Below are 6,090 nucleotides of genomic sequence, written 5' to 3'. Positions count from 1 at the left end.
AGGCTTTGTAAATACCATTGGTTGCATGTCACATTTTCTGGATATAAATGCAGACAAATACCTCTGCCAAATCGTACTATCATCTATTACTTATATAATCATCATCGCTTTTGCCCCTATGCCACTGGTAAATCTTGCAAAATTCCCAATACTTCTGATGCTTCTGACTTATGATGTAAATTGATTGAGTTTTGCTTGCAAATCTTGCAATGTTAAAACATCAACATTTTGTCTTTGTACACAAACTGCTTTCAGGTGAGCTTTACTCTCCTTCACGTCTTATTTAAGAGCTTACATATGAGAAATTACTGCTTCTGTTAGCGTTTTTTATTTATGATCAATGGTTTGATAGAGCTTATATGTTTTTTCCCATAATCTCACATTTGTGTTTCTCATGGCTGCTCTCTTGTGAAATGATTTGTGGTCTGATCACTTCTACTACAGTTTGCAATTTTTCATCGTTAAAAGCCTTTTCAACTTCATCATATGTGGCTTTGCTTCTATTCTTTCTGATAATTTTTTGTATTGCACTCCATGTCACTTTTTAAATTTGTTGTCAAACGTTTCTATGAACTCTTTTTTTTTGTTGACTCCACGTACTGAATTCTGTTTCCAATGAGGTTTCCAATTTTTAGAAGTTTTCCACTAATTTTTATTTTTGTTTCTGGAATTTATTATCCGAGTGTTGTGTGTGGTTTCTGAATTTATTTGATAAGACTTCTTCTATTGCTCCAATTTGAAGGCTCTGTTCAGACAAAGCTCGTGCTCATTCCATTTACGACTTATTACTGTCAGTGACCCTTGTTGCTAAATCCTTCTGTAACTCAGTTATTCCCATCACTGCTCTTGTCAATTTATTTAGCTTGAAGTGATTGTGCAGCACAATGCCAAATGTGATTAACCCTTGGATTCCTGAGTGCCTGGACTCACAAGAATACTTGCGAGGGGTCTGTAGGCCCCCTAACTCGAAAAAAATTCAAAACACTATTTATTAAAACAATATTATCAAATTATGATTAGTTTGATAACAGATAGTGAACAAGAAAGTATTTATTATGATACAGTGACCTTTATTTTGGTATACTAATTATATTATCATAATTTAGGTCATAATTTTTCTGAGATTAAACAACAAAATCTCAGTTTTACTGGGCCCAAACCAGAGATCTTCTCATGAGTAGAAAACCATAAATAATACACTATGTTTTTGCAAATAATTTTTGAGTGTTTCCTGCATCTTTGACAACTTTTTCTGTCTAATCAATGTGGACCCACAAAATATTTTCTTTTTGGTGATCTTCTATTTTCCACACTCTTTGGCTGTTGGTGAATAACTCCACAACATGCCACAGTTCATAGAACATTCTTTTGGAGGTATGGGTTGTCGGTACTCTTCTTCATATGAAGAAATATCATTTCTTGTCTTAAATCGTTGAAGAAACTTCTGCCTTCCTGGTAGTTGGAATGTTGCTGTGAAAATATGAGTTCTACGTCCATTACATTAATACATAAGTTAAAAAAAACTGTCATGACGATTTTCTCTTAGAGTACTATGTACATACTTTCTGTCCAAGAGAATAAAATCCTATTTCAGTTTTATTTTTGAATAAAATATATCTGACATGTTTTTACGTTCATCTACTGTAGCACAGTGACACAGAGAACTGGAACAGGTTGACACTTTTGTTCTTTTTGGGCACATAACCCACATTTGCCAAACTGCCTTCAGAAGAATATGGTGAAAATAAAACTTCTCTGTATTTGGAAGCTTCCATATCTGGTGGGATTTTCTTGTTGTTTTGCCTCAAAATTCCCATTTCTGGACTCTTTTTCTGCAGTATTTCTTCAAATAATGACGCAAGTGTGAAAAAAATCATGTGTTATAATACTTGCTGAGATTCTTCACAATGTCTTTGTTAGCTCTGTGCTGCCTTCAGATAATGTTCCATTGACTCCAACACATAATATTAAATCTATGCTGTAAGCAAGGGGTAAAATTTGCATAATTATACTGTTTGTGAAATTAAAGTTATGATCACATAAAAATTTTTGACATAAAGAAACACATGTACTTTCCAAAGAATGCCCAACTTTAGCTTTTGAAGTGCTTTTAATTTTTCAACAATGACTGTAGGTGTGCCAAACTGCTAATTGTTGTCAGTAATCTTGCCAACTTAATGAATATTTCAGCCCAAAGATAAATAAACTGATTGAAATATGGATTGTTTGTTGAGGGAGCTGTAAGACCCTAGCCATGCATTGTATGTGTATCATTACAAAATTAATGAAGAAAAATAATTATCATGACTTGAACCACATAATGTTTTTCCTACAGAAATTCAAAAGTAGCTCCAAGGATTACACAGAAAGTAAACTATAATAAATTATTTTTAAGGCAGTTCATTGCTAAAATGGAAGACTGTTGGGTCCAAAAGACCACTGTTATGGATCTAAGGTTAAACACAAAATGGCTATGCTCCACAACGCAACTGCTGATGTATGTTTATTCTTTGTTTTGTATAATTATCCCTTGGATTTGTCTTTCGATGTTTCCTGGGCTATTGTGTGTCCTTGTATGTTATATTGTTAAATGTTGCCAGTAAAATGAACATATTTCAGCTGCAACGTTTCCGGCGTTCCTGACGCGATTATCGATGTTAACTGATGGTTTGTACAGTGCCACTTCAAGCGTCAAATACGAAACAATGGCATCAACCGTGCTGCGTGCCTTTCGAATACTGAACCAGAATTTTACAGTGCAGTACCCGCCACCAACTGTTCATGAGCTTACAAGAACAATGATTAACTGTGTCATGATCAAACTACCAACATTCTGGCAACACAACCCAGTCTTATGGTATGCACATCTTGACAACCAGTTCGTGCTAGCTCTCGTGGCTGCCAATGAAACTGAGTACAGTCAATTGGGGTAATTTTTACCGATTTTTAGCATTTTTTGGAAGTATTTGACAAAAAAATAAATTACACATCACAACCGATATTATAACATTTTACATCTATAGTTTCAAAATGCTTGGAGAAGTGAAAATGTATACTAACTATGCCCTTTTAGTGTAAAATTTTAATTTTAATGCTGGTACATAGTTACACTACCATTCAAAATAACTTCAGACTGGTCCTAAAAAACAAAGAATATTTCCTATATCTAATGCTCTGGGTGAATTTAGATCATGGCAGAAGGAAATCAGGTGTTAATAAGAAGTAAAAACAGTGTTAATTCACTACTTCAAGTTTAGTACGAAATATCAAGATATTTGTATTGACCTGGCATTGTTCAACTTAAATCGCTGTCGCCACAAGGTCTCTTCAAAGCCAATACAATTAAAAGATAATCATAAGCCTAAGAGTGTGTAGGAAATTGGAAAGACAACTGAAATACTAATTAGAAATCACAGAGGTAATAAAACTGTCACTATTAGTACAAAATAATGTAAGTAGGTGGAGTAGGAGCTATTAGAAACAAATGTGGTAAAAGGTACAAAGGTGCCCTGACTGGTAAAAAGTTATCCTGATTGACTGTACAGTTACATTGTTGCTGCATTGAATGGAGGTGTGGTTGTGGAAGAAAATGGCATTTTGGCTTCACCTCCAAGTACAGATAGATACACAACCATTAAGAAAACCTCAATCACCCTCCTGTTACAGCCTGAAATAAAACGTCTAGAAGATTTGCTTCATTCTGAGGAATTAGGTGACTGTACCCCTTCACAGTTACTGCACAGCCTGTGGACTCTAGCAAGCAGCGCCATCAACGAAGACATTCTATGGGACATCTGCCTGTCGTGCCTACCACCAAATGTGCAGAAGACACAGAAAGTGCCAGTGATCTTGAGACACTTGCGCAAACTGCAGACCGTATTGCAGCACCTATATGCCCACAGTCAGGTAATACTCTCGCATCGTTGCAAGCACAAATTGCTGAACTTTCTGCTCAAGTTGTTCCTATTGTAAGCACAAATTGCTGAACTTCCTGTTCAAGTTGTTGCTCTGCAAACACAGCATTCCAATAGCCAGGCACAAGGTCGCCGCTCAACAAGGGAACAGAAGCGATCGCCTTCAGGTGCAAAAGCTTGTTGGTACCACAGGTGGTTTGGCTCTCAGTTCCCCTTGTGAGACGAGAAACCCGCCCAGAAGTCAATAATGACGGCGACTTGTTCTCCAAATGCTAGCTGTCAAAGAGCGCTACACAAAGCTACAATTCCTCGTGCACGCAGGTGCCGACATATCAGTGTACCCATCTTCCCGTCTGTCACACCTCTGCAGTGATGATTAGTGCGTCTTTGCCGCCAGTGCTTCTACAATCCTGACATATGATCATGTGACGCTGTCGCTGAACTTACGTGTCCACCGCAAGTTTAAGTGGCAATTCATTGTGATAGATGTGGTGCACACTATCTTCAGTGGAGACTTTTTGTCCTTTTACGGACTACTACCATACTTTCGCTATCATCGCCTCCTTGACACTACCACTAAGTTAGCCAGCCATAGACATTTGCACTGTGTTGACTAGTTTGTATGAATGATCGCAAGTGATTCTCCATATTTACAACCTTTAAAGCAGTTTCAGTAGATCACTTGGCACCTACCCATTCTAGCACCAGTACAGCGTTCAACCGTGAATTATATATTAACTAAGCCGGGACTGTCGATTCAGGGTAGACCTCATCGCTTGACACCAGGGAAATTGAAAGTAGCGAGGCAAGAGTTTTCCTTCAAGCTCGCTCAAGGAATCTGCCTCCCATCAAGCAGTAGCCTGGCTCACCTCTCCAACAGATGGTGCCCGTTTGGTGATTACCAATGGCTTAACAATGGAACTATTCCTGATCATTATCTGGTTCCACACACCGAAGGTTCTGCATTTCACATCTACTGCAATCACATTCCTTCCACATTGGACTTAGTACATGCGTTTTATAAAGCACTCATCACTCTGAAAGAGTAGTTAAATTTGCTGTCTGTACTCCATTTGGTCTCTTCGACTTTACTAGGATGCCTTTCAGCCTGATATGCAATGAAATCATGTGTGATCTCGACTTCTGCTATGTCTATAGTGATGATGTCTTGGTGGTGTACAGCTCTGAACCGGATCACCTGGAACATTTACATCAGGGGTGGCCAATAATTCGGCTTGTGATCTGTGCCCTGGCACAAGTGTCATAGCGTTCAACCTTACTGCACACTTCCCCCACCGCCACATCACACTGTCTGAGTGCGAGGAGGGGGAAGAGAGGAAACTGTGAACATACCACATTTAAATGACAATGCAGTCATATTGCATATGACGTAATTTTGTATTTCACATAGACCCCAAAGAAAACAAATTTTCAGTGTTATTTAATTATTTTTGGCACACTGATGGCATAATCTAATTTTTAATCTGATCAGACTGTCGGCATACAGACAGATGTGGACAATTTAACGTGTTTTCGCACTCAGGTAGCCATGTAATCATGACTTTTTAGTTTCGTTATAGAAAAAAGGTCTTCCACATACATCTGTTGATTAAAATATTGTAGCACTTTTGCATCCTCAACCACATTATGGAGATGTGGGAAAGCAAATGTAAACTTCTTTGATACTTTAACACAAAGGCATTTGTTTTCAAAACGGGAATCAATCAGTTACGTTTGCACATGTGCACTGAAACAGCAAACTATCTCGAAAACAGCTCGAAAACAGATGTAAGCATGCCAGTATCCTCAAAACATTTAGGAAACTATCCTTGTAATTCTTTCAAGGTCACAATAAATTCTTCACTCCTCGCCTTTTCTTTAATGACATTGAGCTGAGAGAACTGGACTGCATATGTCAGAACGTGTCCCTTCTACAGCGTGATTTTCTTTTTGTATGTATCCCCATCGAATCAGAACGAAGTTGTTTCTTATCTTGTAACAGTTTATTATGGCCAGTATGCAGTCAAATCCACTTAAAATGCGGGGTATGCAATTCACTTCAGATGTTTTAATTTTCTTTCCTGTATTTCTTTTTCCTTCATAAATTCGCCAACAGCGAGTTTTAAATCGAATATTCGTTCCAGGCATGCCCCTTGACCTAATGAAGGTACTTTGC

The sequence above is a fragment of the Schistocerca serialis genome, chromosome 2 (genome assembly GCF_023864345.2).
Source record: "Schistocerca serialis cubense isolate TAMUIC-IGC-003099 chromosome 2, iqSchSeri2.2, whole genome shotgun sequence".
Classification (NCBI taxonomy): domain Eukaryota; kingdom Metazoa; phylum Arthropoda; class Insecta; order Orthoptera; family Acrididae; genus Schistocerca; species Schistocerca serialis.
Note: the sequence above shows the minus strand (reverse complement) of the source record.